This window comes from Pteronotus mesoamericanus, unplaced genomic scaffold (assembly GCF_021234165.1).
Source record: "Pteronotus mesoamericanus isolate MK-2021 breed Mesoamerican mustached bat unplaced genomic scaffold, CSHL_Meso_final scaffold_54, whole genome shotgun sequence".
Taxonomy (NCBI): Eukaryota; Metazoa; Chordata; class Mammalia; order Chiroptera; family Mormoopidae; genus Pteronotus; species Pteronotus mesoamericanus.
Genome location: NW_026555321.1, coordinates 27540497 through 27555753, shown reverse-complemented (window position 1 = coordinate 27555753; position 15257 = coordinate 27540497). Strand labels below are relative to the sequence as shown.

Here is a 15257-nt window from a genome sequence, read left to right as displayed (position 1 = left end):
GTGTCCTTTTCGATGTTGCTGCCTCAGAGTCAGCAAGAGAATAATAGTTCCTGCTTTCATTTTTTAGTGTACTTGAAACAAGGCACCAGCAAAGACTTTGCATGCACTTGGAGATCAAGAGCTTTTCTGCATCCCTAATCACATGTTCATTTGCGGTCAGGACTGCTTGCCACTCCCCACATGGGCAGCAAGTAGAACAACACTGCCTTCTAGATCCTGAATTGGCAAGATAGATATTCAACAAGAAGGTTGAGTTTCGTCTTTCTAGAGAGATTGGGAACGAGATTGAAAAGGGACGGTGGGCTGTAAATGAAGATAAGAAGGAAGAATTCTTATGGATTGGTAAGATCCACCCCATGTGAGTGCATAATCCTCTCCTGGTATCTTTCTCCATGTTGGGCAACAAATATTCCAAGATTTCGCCTGGGAACAAACTCATTTACTTTCTTTTTTCGCAGATAAATGACTTTGTAGCCCAGAAGGGCCATAACCATGCACCCCTTCTCACCAGAGCAGCTTCACAAAACTTAGTGAATTTTCACTTCTTTGGACTGTACATAAAAGCACAAGAAGTTTGTGTTGTATTGAATTACCCATCTTTCCTCATATCTCAGGGTTGCCCCCTGCAAGATCTATGGATCTCCCAGGGTACCTAGAGTGTCACTTGGTGCAACAAAGGGGCTCATATGGATGTGAAATTCACTGTTGACTGGTCAGTGCCAAACTTGGGGCTCCTTTCTCTGCTCCCACCACTGCCAGTGGTGTCTTTAGCTTTGTTCCATGGAGCTACTTCCTAGAATTGGAGAACTCACTCCGTGAGTTAAGAGAGAGACCTGGGGACGGAAAAATGCCAATGGAAGTCTTCCAAACAATCACTTGTTTACCCGGAAGAGCCATCCGGTGTCTGGAAAGCAGACCACAGGTTTTGTTTAAATCTGTCCCTTCTACAACAGGGAAAGGGGAGACAGGAATAAGAGTGACCTGACGGCAATACGACTGCCTCCAAAGAGCGCCCCGACATCTCCTCGAGCCCTCGTGGCAGAGTGTGTTTCATAGAATCACAGAGAATGTCGTCTAAACTCTTTCTTTGAGGAAGAAGAAAGTCAGGTCCAAAGAGACTGTTGTAGCTAAAGACTTCAGCAATCAGGATAAAAGCCACATTTCTTAATTTCTAGGATTCTGCTATTTGTAATTTAACATACTGGCTCAACTATTTTTTTAATTCTAAGATTTCACTCAAATAGGTACTTAATAAATGATGATAGAAAAAGTGAATTAATGAATAGGTGCCAGTATAGAGGGTTTATAACTTGTTTCCCGATTCCTCTCAGAAGAAAATGTTATAGCTACACTTGTTAAATATTTTTTAATAAAAAAGCTCAACTAAATATAATTTTACGCAAAATAAATATTGGCCAAAACATCACCTGGGACTAAGCATCATCCCTTGAGAGTATCAGAGAAGTAGGTTTGATTGCTATTTAAGTCAATCAGATTAAGTTTAACCACCTGAAGTAGCCTTTATTCTATTTGGTTTGCAAAGAAAAATCTCATGAGTTAGCATGAGAGCAGCTAAAAATAAGTTGCAGGTTTCATTTTCCATTGTTCAGTATGGTTTTAAAACCAAAAGGTACAAAACTAGGAGATTCAGCAACGCCTACTGAAAATCAACAATTCAAATTGTTACCTTTCTAGCACACTGTCCGCATCTGCAATTCATAGCCAGGCGCAAGAAATGTACATTGCTGCCTGTCTCGGCATGGCAGGAAGCTGGGGCTGAGGCCAGTCCTGGGGGTCAGTGGCTTGTGTGTGAGTGTCTTATATCCGGACAGGATGCCACATAGACATCAGCTCCATTTGCTCGGCCTCAGTCTTGGTGATGCTGGGGACCCCTTCACATAGCAAGGGAATAAATACAGCTAGAATTTCATTAAGATGGGGCCCCGTAAGGTAGTGAGCACAGCGAGTACCCCTTGCCCTAAATGCCCACGGCCTTGTGCAATTCCATACTGCAAACCCAGGCTGCTCATGATAAGTTTAATTTCAAAACTGTTGTTCCAGGGCCAAGTCTGGCAAAAAGGTGTTTGACAGAGGCATAAGTACTTCAAAGGGAAGGCAGCCATCTCACACGGTAGCATTCAGCGGGGACACAAGGCCCAGAGAGAGCCCTGCAGTTAACAGAAAGCCCTTGGCTGAATGAGATTGAAAGGGGGCAAAGAAGGGTTAATCTGCTTCCATTAGAGGAGGGGCTGTTTGGTGAAGGTGAAGAGAATAATCTGTATGAAGAGCAGAGAAGACAAAGAGCCATTCCAGAAAAGAAATGATTGTGCAGGGCGAGAAGGATGATTCGTCCTAGATTTTCACCGTGAGACCACTTCTTCCATCTGAGTCTTTATCTCGCTTTGAAGTTAGTCTCAGGGAGGGGGAAAGGGTGCATATTCACGCTCCGTGCTGGAATGCTTCAGCTTTGATTTCATCTGAGATGGGCGTCTCTGAGAAGCAGAGGGTGAGGCCAAAGCCATCAGGACGCTGCCATAGAAGCCTGACCATAAATCAGAAAGTGGCAAAATAAACAATAGGAGTTGCTTACGAAAGAGAAACCAGTGGCTGATCCCCCTTTCCTGGGGTGGGGAACATCCTTTTTTGTAAACTTAATTTTTTTAAAAATTGCTTTTAATAACTTTTTTGGATATAGTTTAATATTTACAAGAAGTTGCAAAAATAGTACAGGAATTATATAATTCCATTCAGCTTCCTGCAATTATAGTATCTTCCACTATGGTAGTACATTGTCTAAACCAAGAAATCAACATTGGTACAATGCTATTAACTCAGATACAGACCTTATTCAAATTTCACCAGTTTCTATATGCAGTGTGTGTGCGTGTGTGTGTGTGTGTGTGTGTGTGTGTGTGTGTGTGTAGAGTTCTATGAAATTTCATCACATGTGCAGACTGGAGTTGCCATCATCACAACTGAGATGCAGAACTATTCCATCACCACAAAGAAACTCCCTTGATAGTTACACCTTCCTGCAGCCCTTAGCTCTGGCACCGGTCTGCTATCACTGTAATTTTGTCACCTTGAAAATGTTATATAAATGGAATCATACAGTATGTAACCCTTTGAGATTGACTTTCTTTCACCCAGCATAAAACGCCCTTATGATCCATTCAAGTTTTATATAAAGAGTATGTGCCACCCTGGCTGGGTGGTTCACTTGGTTGGAGCATCGCCCCGTCACCAAAAGGTTGTGGGTTTGATTCCTGGTTGGGGCATGTGCAGGAGGCAACCGATCGATGTTTCTCTCTCTCTCTCTCTCTTCCTGTCTCTCATTCTAAAATCAATAAACATGTCCTCAGGTGAAGGTTAAAAATAAAAAAAATTTAAAAACCCATTTTTTTTTTCAGTATATACCTTTTTGCTGCTGAATAGTATTCCATGGTATGGATGTACCAGTTTGTTGTCCATTCACTCACTGAAGGACATTTGGCTGGTCTCCAATTTGTAGCTGTTACAAACAAAACTGCTTCAATATTCATGTACAGGTTTTTGTGTGAACGTAAGTGTTCATTTCTCTTGTGTGAATGCTCAGGAGTGGGATTTTATGGTAGGTGTCTATTTAGCTTTAGGAGAAACCATCACACTGTTTTCCAGAGTGGCTGTACCATTTACAGTCTCACCACCAATGTATGAGAGATCCAGTTTCTCCACATCCTCGCCAGCATTGGGTAACATCAGTATTTTTTTTTATTTCAGTTGTGTTGACAGATGTGCAGAGAGCTCCCTGTGACATCCCGTCAAGAGGCTGGGAGGGGACTCAGATATTTCTCACTGTTCCAGCTTTCCTACTAGTTGTCTAAACAGCAGTGTGGGCTGTCTGGCATTTCACTGATGGAAAATGGGGCTCTTGATATGGGGTGAGCCTTCGGTTTGTCCAGTTGCCCCTGACTGCAGTAGTGGGACACAGACATCTGGTGATGCTGGATTCTTTGAGGCAGTACCTCTTGGCCCAGGAGGCAGACTTTATACTAGTGACCTTTGCTCCAATGAGGTGATATGAGAGCCATGATGTGAGAGCCAAGGGGCAGAGATAGGCTTTGCCTGGGCCAGGGTCCTTCTGCAGTTTTGGCCAGAGAGCCTGTGAGAGCTCTTCATTCTTAAAGTTGCTTGTCAGCGGATATGGGACATGGAATGATTACAGACAGGCAAGGAAGGAACCACCAAAAGCACTTGTCAGATCGCAGGCCCCACTGAAAGCTTTTTGCCCTTAGACTTCCTGCTCTGTTGACCACCCAAAACTCTTCAGCAGCACGTGAACACCCTGCCTGGATGTCACAGAACTCTGATTTCTACCTCCTGGGAGCTATATCTGGAGGAACTGCTGTCATTATCATGTGGACCTTCCTGGCCCAGAGATCCAGGTCCTGTCAACAATCAGAACTCCATCTAAGTATTGGGAGGTGCCTCAACCCAGGGAGTTGTTCAAGACTCCCGGGAGCTGGGCTTTGCATAGGGCCACCATCATAGTGGTGACTCAAATTGCCCCAGCTACGTCTGGAGGGTCACTCTCCATCTGTTGTGCACCTGATTCAAGGCACGTTGTAGATATTTTCATCATGACCCTGGGTCCACAGGTTTGGACCAGGAGGCCAAGATTCAGGGGAGCAATGATCCTGCAGGGCGACGGCCAAGAGATGATGGAGGCCGTGCACAGAAGCAGTGAAGCTCGGTGATCACAGGCAAATTCCGTTGCGCCCAAGTATGTAGAGTAATGGGTGCAGCAGAGGTAATCCTTTGGGTTCTGGCTCCTGTGCGTCACCTGGTTCTGTCACAGGAGATGGATGTGGACTTGGGCATGTGGATTTATAGAACCTGAACACAAATGGGACTGTCAGGAGCTGAGCAGTCTGTGGAGGCTGAACTTGCAAGTGAAATGATACGATCATTTGGCCCCAGAAGCTGAGGTAGTAAACTGAGAGGAAGGGCAGCCAGATATTATCAGGTGACCAGGGGGTGTGTTCTGAAGGGCTTGAGCAGAGTTATGCAGACAGGATGGATAGCCATACTTCCTTTCAGAAGATGGTGAGAATTTTTAAATTTGGTTGGGTTGCTATTTGTTTACCATATGTTCTCTGATGTAACAGAATTTTCCAAATTTCCATTTTCAGGTGCCTCTTGTCTGACTCATTGCCCCTCCTTTGGCCACATGAGCCAAAGGCCACCCAGTGCACAGCACCTTTCAGATTTAAAGGGGCAGGTGCAGTTTGGGACAGGTGCCTCCCCAGACCATTAAGTTATGTAATGGGGACTCTGTTGCTGAGGCTGAATCCGTGGAAGCTCCCCTCTAGCTCCAGCTTTGTCTTCTTTCCAACTCATGCCCTCCTTGACCTAAAATTTGCCCACAACGTGGATCTTGCTCTTGCCCTGTCCCGGCTCTCTAGGCTTTGACTCTGGACGCTACTTCTTACTCGGCTCTCGTGGCATGGACCTATCTGCATGGCTGTTCTATGTCCTCCTCAGTCTAGCTTCAGAGTCACCACCTCTGGCTTAGGGTGCACTGCAGTCTGGCCTCATTAGGTGACTACAGTGGACGACCCCAGAGGGCTGCCCACGCACATCCTGAGATATGGCCCTGCCTAGCAGAAGGCAGATAAGAAGTCCTCTAGAGCTTGGGGAAGGGGCTCACTTCAGGAGCGAGAAGACTTTCTCTCAGGTGCCTTGTCTCTGCTCCTCAGAGTTCCAGTTTTACCTCTGCCACTAAATCTCTGGGTAACCACAAAGAAGCAAATGACTATTCAGGGTCTCAGTTATCTCATATTTATAATAAGTTTTTCTGATGCCCTAGTTGATACTCTTTCAACTATACCATACCATGAATAAGGGGAAGTCTAAAATTCAGAAGACAAAAATAGTCTTTCATTTAAATTCTGGTTTAGCTATACTAGCTCAGGGTCCCCTAGCTTTTTTCGTCTAATAAGTATTTGCTGAAATGAATGTTGAATTGCACATGGCATATCGATAGTTCTCAGCCTTTCATGTGCAAAAGGTTGGGGAGGTTATATTAAAATGCATATTTTTAGCCCCCTTCCTCGGAGCTTCTGGTGCTACTGGAGCCTAGGAGCATGCATTTTAACGTGAGAAACTGAAGAGGATCTAGGTTTTGAAATAGACACTGGTGACTTTTTAGAGGCTAATTTATCAATACGCATTAGGAACTCTAAAAATAGGCCATTTTATCTGCTGAATTCAATTCCAAGAATTTTCCCTGAGATATCCACCAAGATTTATCTTTAAGACTGTTTACACATTTATAATAGCAGAACACTAGGGGCAATCAAAATGGCTATCAATAAAAAGAATGGATAAATTAAGACACATCAGTGCAATGGAAACACAGTTATTAGAAAAGCAAATGTTCAGGCCATTTAGTCACCTGGAAAATGTTTACAATTTACCAGTTACATGGGGTGAGAAAAAGCATATAAAATATCATTTCAATAATTTTAAAAAGAAAAAAGTATATATGTGAAAAATTAGAAAGAAATACATTGAGATGTCAATATTGAATTGTTTGGTCGTTGTTTTCTTCTTAGCATTTTTCTGTATTTTCCAGATTTTGTGCAGTGACTAGTTACGGCAAGACAAGGAATTTGCCTCATGCAGAATGAAAACTCAGCCCAGCCCAGCATGGCCTGGCTGCAGCAGGAGGGCTCACATGACAGACAGACTGAGTCCAGTGTCCGGGGTGAATTTTGAGCTACATTCTCATTTGCAAAGTACCATGGTATAGTCGATGCCAAGGAATTTGGGTCAAGGAGAAAGTCCTTTTCACTAGATACTACTTGCCAGCTACATTCAAGGATAACGGACTATCGGACCTGGGGCATGCAGGGCAGTTCGCAGTGAAATGACATCTTTACTGCTCTTGGGTTGAACTCATGCTTGTTGCCTCTGTCTGTAATCCCTCCAACTAACCACATAGCACTAAGCAGACAGACTGCAGTCACGACCAGGGCCCTTGGACAGATGGTGGGCTCCACTCCAGCCTGAGAGACACCCCCCAGGGTCAATGCTTCCAGAGGGTGGTTTTGAAGCCTCCTTTGGCCAAGGTACTGGGAGCTCCAGAGAATGCCAGGAAGCACACGTTTTTTTGGCAGAGAGATGGCTCAAATCCATCCTCCTTCACAGATTTCAGTGAATCCTGGGTCAAGCCTCTCTCAGTAAGATCAGAAGCCTCGTAGTTAGGTCTCTGGCCTACAGACAAACCGTTCTAGGTGTCCTTGAAATTTTTACACTACATGCTTTGGCTAGTGAGGAAGTGGTACTAAGGATCACAGAGGAAAGTTAGTTTAGAAAGACAAAAACAAAAAAATTAAAATAATGACGCTTACAATATTAATGGTAACATCAAAGCCAAAACACCAATGTTGACCATAATTATGGTAATTACATTCATTAACACCTTGACTTGCCATGCATTTTTCTAAGTTGCCCAAACCATTTCACATTAATTACCTTATGTATTCTGACACTCTCAGTTTTACATTTAAAAAAATATCATTTCACTCTGGCTGCTGTGACTCAGTTGGGTGGAGTGCCATCCTGCGACCGAAGGGGTTGTTGCGATTTGATTTCCAGCCAGGGCACATACCCAGGTTGCGGGTTCGACCCCCTATCTGGTTGTGTACAGGAGGCAACCAATTAAAGCTTCTCTCTCACATTGATGTTTCTCTCTTTCTCTCCCTTCCTCTCTAAAAGTAATGAAAAAAATAACGTCCCGGGTGAGGATTTAAAAAAAAAACAACCATTTCCAAGGCAGGAGGAAGCTTTAAATTTCGGACAAAAACCAGAGGGTTTTTGAGTTAAAAACAAAACCCTGAAGTCTCAGCGTGGTGTTTTCCAACTTCATTCTTGACGAGAAATCAGGGGATTTCAGCATGAGAAATTATGAAGCCCTGTAACCATGAATTCTTATCTTTGGTGACTGTGACATGGCCTTATTGCAAGATTCTCTAAAGGGAGTAATAGAACTTTGATATTGCTGACTCATGGTAAGAAGGGGGCTTGTACTCCTGTTCTGTAAAAACTATAAAACCTCTGGGGGTAAAAAAACCCCCCAAAACCAACTGGTTTGTAGGAACTGCCTATGTCAGCCTGCTATGCTCAGTCCACATCTGCTCAGCGTGAATCCACAAGGTCATGGTTGAGCTCCTGGGGTGACCAAGGCTCTGAAAAGACAATGGTGCCCAAATTTGAACTCATGTGAAATTAAAAGTTTTAAAATAGTAAAGTTAAAATTAAGGAAGCTCAAGAAAATCTAACTTTTCCCATGGTGTCTACTTGGATGCTTTTTTGAAAATGTCGAAGTTTCAAATAGTTACAAAGCATATACAGTATTTGTTATCCCTGTCTTGTTCGTGTGTCTGTGAAGCCACCCAGCATGCCATACCCACCCTGTGGAGGGGTCATGTTGGCAGTAGTGGGCATCTGATTTGGCACTTGCACCCTTCTCCGTGCCATGCTGTTCAGCTAACATTGGAAAGCAGGAGGCTGAGGCCACCCCACCCCCTCCAGACACACAGCGTAAGTCAATTCCTGCATACTCAGTGCCTGGAGGAGCCATTATCATGTGGCAGTTGGAATTAACAAGCTGAGTGTACCCTGATGCTTTTCCTCCTTGGCTGTGGCCTTTGACCCTACCTTTCCTGGTGGACTCTGTTAGGCTGGGACTTTCAACAACAGATCATCTCCACTTGGCTCCAGGTTTTGAAACCTGGTACCTGTTCTCAACTTACTCCTTTGGCTGCACCCATCTAGCAGGCATTGCATTCCTGCACCAACCTGGTCTTATCTTTAGCTTACTCCATTGGCCCAGCCAGATCTAGGCTCAGTAGACTCTTTTAGGGCTCACCAACCCAAGAAAATGGACTTTCAGAGGCTGTAGCATTTTTGTAACATATCATCTTGTTATTCTGTTCCGTTCCTCCTTAGCCTGATCCCGATGGGAGGGGACTGGGCCAAGGCCAGGCAGCAGTAACAGGAGGCCAGGCATCGGGCTCCCTGAGAGCCTGAGAGGCTGTGTCAAATCAGCCAGTCGCTGGCCTTCCTGCACAATGGACAATGTGTATTCTTCAGGGTGTGGGTGTGGGTGCAAGCGATGCCCAGTCCAGGGCAAAATTCTATCAGTAACCAGAGTGTCTCGCCAGATATTGACAACACAACTAGAGGACTAGGTACCAGACCGCTCAGGCAAAGGCTACAGTCCATTTTTAGTATGTGTGCTGCTGAAGCGAGCGTACAGAGTCTATTTTTACTGGAGGTATTTGTGACACCTGAGGGGCATCATAAGGCACCCACCATGTGGTTCCTGATATTTACCCCTGAGGGGAATACGGCAGTAAGGCCAATAATGCTGAAAAGGCTAAATAAAATATAAAATTAGTTTCAGGGTTCTCCAAACAGGGTTCATAACTTTACCACTCAGTGTTTCAGTAAATGTTTCAAAACGTTTCCTGAAAAGAAAAAGCTAGAATTATACATCAAATCCTTAGGGTAGCAATAATCTCCCCAACTTGAGCTTTTTTAGTCTTTAAAAAGTTTCTTTTATTGATTGATTTTTAGAGAGAGAGGAAGGGAGAGAGAGACTGAGAGGGAGACACACACACACACACACACACACACACACACACACACACAGTGATCTGCTGTTCCACTTATTTATGCATTCATTGATTGGTTTTTGTATGCGCTTTGACTGGTGATTGAACACACAACCTTGGTGTTTCGGGACAATGTTCTAACCAACAGAGCTACTCAGTCAGGGCTTTAATCTACTTTTAAATGTTTCTCTAATAACTTGGTTTGAAGATCCTATCTTAGTCAAGGATTCCCTCCCTTCCCTTTCTTCACAACCCAACCCCCATGCCAATATGAAAAAGTATGCCAAGACCTGGGGCAGATCGGCCAGGATAGCTCCCCAGAGCCCCCAGGAACAGATGGAACCATAAGCTAAAGAAACCGTGAGCTTTCCGATAGCCCACTGGGTCTCAAAGTTGGGGGAACAGAATTGGACAGTTCCAACTAGCATGACTAGTCCCAGGACCAGGAGAAAAAGCCAGAATGACCCTACCCCAAAAGGACCCCAGAGGGAAAAATAAGAATGTCTTTCCTGCTTCACCGGCCACTGGCGGCATGGTGGTGCTCACGGGTCAGAATGGACAGAGGCATCTTGAAACATCTTACTCACTTCTCCTTGTCCACACATCCAGGTGTTACCTAAGAGTGTCAGTTAAGGAATTCTAAATATGTGATAATTTTTTTACTTCTCCCACTGCTTCATTCCGCTATCTTATCCCTGAGTATCTCTAAGTTCCTTATTATGCTGGGCCAGAGAGTACTACCTCTTCTCTAGAAACTTCAGAGCATTCCTGGGAACTGGCTCCCACCCCGACACAGGGACTACATTTCCCAGACCCCTCTGCAATCAGATATGGTCATGTGATAGAGTTTTAGTCAACTGAATGTGAGTCCAAGCAATGTATACCACTTCTAGGCATGGTCCATGAAATCCCCCATCTGTACTTTTTCACATTCTTTTCCTCTTCTGGAAAGTGGAAACAATCCCAGATGACCTTGAAAACCATATGATGCCGAAGGTGGATCCTCTTTCAATCTGTGACTCCGAATGTGTAAGAGTTGCACCACTAACCTGCACTGTCACATGAGCATGACATAAACTTCTATTTGAGCCATTAAACGTTTTTCGGTCTATTATAGCTATAGCCTATCCCAGCTAGTACATATTCTCTTGTTACCATTGTGTGCAGAAGTCCCCATGCCTTCTCCCTTTTTCTTAAATCTTACTGCAAACCAAAAGAACAGAATTAGTAAACTTAAATTTAAGCAGCTGTTAGGGACAAAGGACACTCACCAAATTAGTGGTCACAGCCTTCAGATCTTGCAGGCAGACGAACAGTTTAGCAAAGCCTCACTTCAAGACACCCTGATAAATTAAAACAAAACAAAAAGTAAAATGTAAGAGTTACAAAATAGATATATTAGAGTGTGATGGTTAGTTTCTGAAGAGCATTGTTAGTTTACAAAGGAATTCACCACTCTTTTGCAGTAAATGGCAAACTTTCCCATTGTCTTTAAAACAAGATTCATTTTTAATATACCCAACCGTAACCCCCTCCTCGCCGATCACTATTAAAACAGAATTTATAAAGAACCATTCTACTGGGCTCGGTAAGCTATACAAAGACTAGATGCTGACTGAGGGAATGGCTTTGAAAGCCAGGAAAACTGGGTATGATTTCTATGCCTATGTGCTCTGTAGTTCTTACACGTACGTTAAAACTTTTCTCTCAGGAAGTTAACTTTCTTGGGTAGGAATTTCCAGAGCTTGTAAAATTATAGGCTATGCAAAGACTTTAGATTTTTTTTATAGGTGAAGTTAGAACAGGCATCAGAGATACATTATAATGTCCTTGTGTTTAATATCATCCCAGATGGCACGGGAAAGAACGAAAATAAGCTCTCTGTAAACAGGGTGATGTGACAATGGAGGTACCCGCACCAGGACAACCAGAGGCAACCAGAAACACGCTCGGTAAAGGCAGCAGGTTGTGCATCTTTTATTACCAGAGCTGCCATCTTTTACCAGGTTAAGTGCGAAAATATCATTTGACGGCACAGGCCACATATTTGCCTAGAACAGGGTTTACTTTTGTATCTGATCACGCAGTATAAGATCCAGGAAGCAAACAGTTCAGGACTCGGAACAAACACTCTGGCAGTCCAAAACAGAGCATTAGGCGGGAGGAGGAAGAGGAGACAAAACAAGAGGCTGAGGGGGGGAAGGCTCGACTTGGGCCATTTCCCCCAGGGATTCAGTCTTAGTGTATATCCATATTTTTTTAAGAGAAAATGTGTTCTTGTCTGGGCCTGTGGAGAAGAAAGAGATTGGAGAGGTCCCTTCGGTGCTGTATTTGGAGGGTCTCCCAAATGCCGCTCCTGCTCTCCCCACCCCCTCCACCCCGGGGCTGGGGCCTGCCAAGCCCTAGGTGTCAGGGAACAAGATGGCGCCCCACCGAGAAAGGCACGCAATGAGGGGGCCCAGGGTGGGCCTTCACTTACTTGGAGGCGCTGGCTCTTCTCAACCCCAGACGCTGCCAGCTCCCTGGGTTCAGGAGTTATAACCGCTTTCTTGCTCTGGGCTCTTCACTTCTCATCGAAATCAGCTCCACATAGTTTTCTGATGATGTCACCCATTCTGACTTCTTACATTTTGAAAGTTGATCTACAAGTAAAACCTTCCATGAGTCTTAAAGAAAATAAAAAAGAAGAAGAGAAGAGAAAGGTGTGCTGTGGGGAGATGGAGAGGAGGAGGAGAGAGGCAGTTGCCTCCTTATTTTGAGATTTGCTGCAGCTGCGAGTGCCACTCCCCAGTCAGTTTCCTGGCTGCAGAGGGAGCCAGTGGCCGGGCCTGGGTGACGTCAGGGCCAGGCCTGAGTCATCACCAGAGGCCGGGCTGCCCTGCCACTCGGAAGGGGACAAAAGGAACCTTTGATGTCCAGGGCCCTCCTCTCGGCACACTCGCCTGTACTGAGCAGCAGGCCAGGAGAACATTCCAGCCGCTTCCCCACCCCCCGGCCATCCTTCCTACTTCCGGAACAGTCCCAGGCAGATTCAGCCAGGCCTCCCCAAGGAATGTCACCCTCCTGCACGGCAGAGGCATGGCCGCTCTCTGTGAAAGACAGAATCCGGGGAGGGTGTTTCTCTGGGGATTTCTCATTTCCCCCTCTCCCTTGTGGGGCTCCCTTACCCAGGGAGTTGCAGTGGTATTAAAAGGGATGTGGAAATGTCGAAGACGTCCTTGTCACCGTTCCTGGGCAGTACCCAGCGGTCAGTGTCTATTCTCATCTGTTTTTGTGCGATGGTCCTGGGCTTCAGTTCTCTGCTCCCTGGGTGCCAGTGTGAGTTTGCGCTTCCTGGATTTTAGACGCCATGGCTCTTTAAGAGGGGTATTTATATTCTAGGGCATGGGGCTCAGTAAGTACATGAGGAATGAACGGCTATTTTAAAATAAAACAGTGGAAAACATATATTGAATACTTAGAGTGAATATTCGAGCTTCTGTGCTAAGTGGTTCATAAAGATTATTTCATTTATGATCATGACAAAGATATGAGGTAGGTACTATTGTTAATCTCCATTCTCTAGATGAGGAGAGGAATGCTCACAGAGATTCCAACACTCCTCTGCAGTCTTGCAGCAGGTTAGTAGCAGAACCCGGATGTCTGATCTCAAATCCTGTGCTCTTTACCATATGCTGAGTGGCTGCAGTGAGTGAATGAACACTGACCAAGGGCAGCCTGTCCAGGTGAGGGAGGATAACGGTTATGATGGGGCTTGAAACCAAATTCTACAAAAAATAGCGGAGCCATCAGGGATTATCTGTTTAGGGTAGTAGGTCTCATGCCCCTTTGATGGGTCAGCACCAGGTCTGAGGGTTGATGGGATACCCACGATGACCAGGAGGGCAAATCTGTCTTCAAGTCCAAGTGGGGGTGAGAAGCTAGAACAGGAAGACAGAGCCAGGGACACCTGGGAGCACGTGGTGGCTATGGAATCCGAGGCTACAGTGGACAAAAGAGTCAGAGGTGTGGGTGGAGTGGCTGTGCAGCGAAAGGCACATATCTGGGGCAGGCAAAAAGACGGCAGGGTAGCACTCTTAAAGATCGAGAACTCAAGAATGAGTTGGAATTATGACACGGTTTCAAAGTGCGAGGCGGGGTTGGAAGTGGCAGGGAATGGAGCTGGACGTAACAATGGTAGTTACCGTCCTTAATGCTGGACTGCCAGGAACCAGCTGCCTCTCTGGGACTGAGTGAGAGTGCTGCCAGTGGCTGTGCCCAAGTCTCAGCGAGGAGGGGTGGCAAGAAGAGAACATTTGCTTATGGGCTCAGGATAAGGATGATTTCGGAGGTACCTTCTCCCTCTGTGGTTTGTGATTCTGTGGTTTGTACTTTTCCACAATTGTCCTAGGGTAAATTCCTCATTCCAAGGGAAGGAAAAGCCAGGAATTTCCAGCCCCTTGTGGAAGGGGTATGGAGGTGTTGGTGGCCCCAGAAACGCCACTCCAATAGCTTTCCTTCCACTGTGGGGCGGATGTCTGCTCACAGGACCCCCCTCCCTGGCTCAGGAAATCAATGAAGTTACCTTGTGCTGGGAGCTCTGCTAGTTGCCACACTAAGGAATTAAACTTGTGCTGTGGGGCCTGACTCTCCAGCAGGTGGAATCAGCAGAGGTGAGTTTCAGAGGGAGAAAGTCACGACTTTTTAATCAAGGGAGCAACAGCAACTGATCAGGGACACTGTCAACAGAGTCTGACTTTGGGCGGAGGAAAGCGCTTTAAGTTCCAGGCATTTTTGGCCCAAAGCTTGTTTATTCTGTTCTTGTTTCTCTGCAGAACATGCCTCTGGGCACCTCCCTGCTCTGTTTCCTCAAAGGCCAGTGGCCTTGCTTGCTGCACATACACAGGTATTCATTTCTCTCATTAGATGAACAGAGACTGATTATTTTTTCAGCCTCTTTCATGGAACCAGGATAATGTGAAGAGAAGAAGAAAGGAAAGAAGACATAATGAGTAAAAGCTTAAGTGAGATGCAGATCCTTGCATTGTATGCTCTGGGGTTGGTTCTAACAGAGGATAAAAATCAGAGAATTGGGGAAAACATCTACTTGGGGACACTAAGAAATAAGTGGCGAAACGCTTAACCTCTACTCTGCCTGGAGAACCCACCTCTGTTACAATAAAGGCAGTTATACTGATGATTATAGAAAGTAAATAAAATGTTTACAGGTTCAAGGAATTTCTTGAACACTTGTTTATACTTGCTCCTTCCATTTTCTCTCAACTCATTCACTTAAAAAGAACCAATGTACTAAGATACCATTTTCATACCATAAAATTAACCCACTTAAAGTGTGCCATTCAATGGATTTTAGTATATGTATTTACAGAATTGTGTGACCTGTAATCTAATTTTAGAATATTTCTATCACCCCAAAAGAAACCATGTCCCCATTATCAGCCATGCCTCCTTTGCCCCAACCCTCAACCCTAAGCAAACATTAATCTTCTTTCTGTCTCCATAGATTTGCCTCTTCTGGACATTTCATAAAAATGGAATCATACAACATGGTCTTTTTATGTCTGGCTACTTTCACTTACCATAATGTTTTCCAAG

At 44.9% G+C, this 15257-nt stretch overlaps 1 protein-coding gene across 5 annotated transcripts in view; it reads right to left on the bottom strand.

The window, feature by feature from the left end:
* The window catches only part of ZBTB38 (zinc finger and BTB domain containing 38), a 113947-nt gene that overhangs the window by 61130 nt on the left and 37560 nt on the right, over positions 1 to 15257 (bottom strand). For 4 of the 5 annotated variants that reach the window (XM_054594896.1, XM_054594902.1, XM_054594892.1 and 1 more), the window contains exons 1-2: positions 12142 to 12455; positions 10934 to 11005 (exon numbers count right to left, since the gene is read on the bottom strand). The gene's annotated coding sequence lies outside the window, so the exon portion shown is untranslated. Of the gene's footprint in view, positions 1 to 10933; positions 11006 to 12141; positions 12456 to 15257 lie in introns of those variants that run through there. The other variant, XM_054594894.1, reaches the window with a different exon arrangement.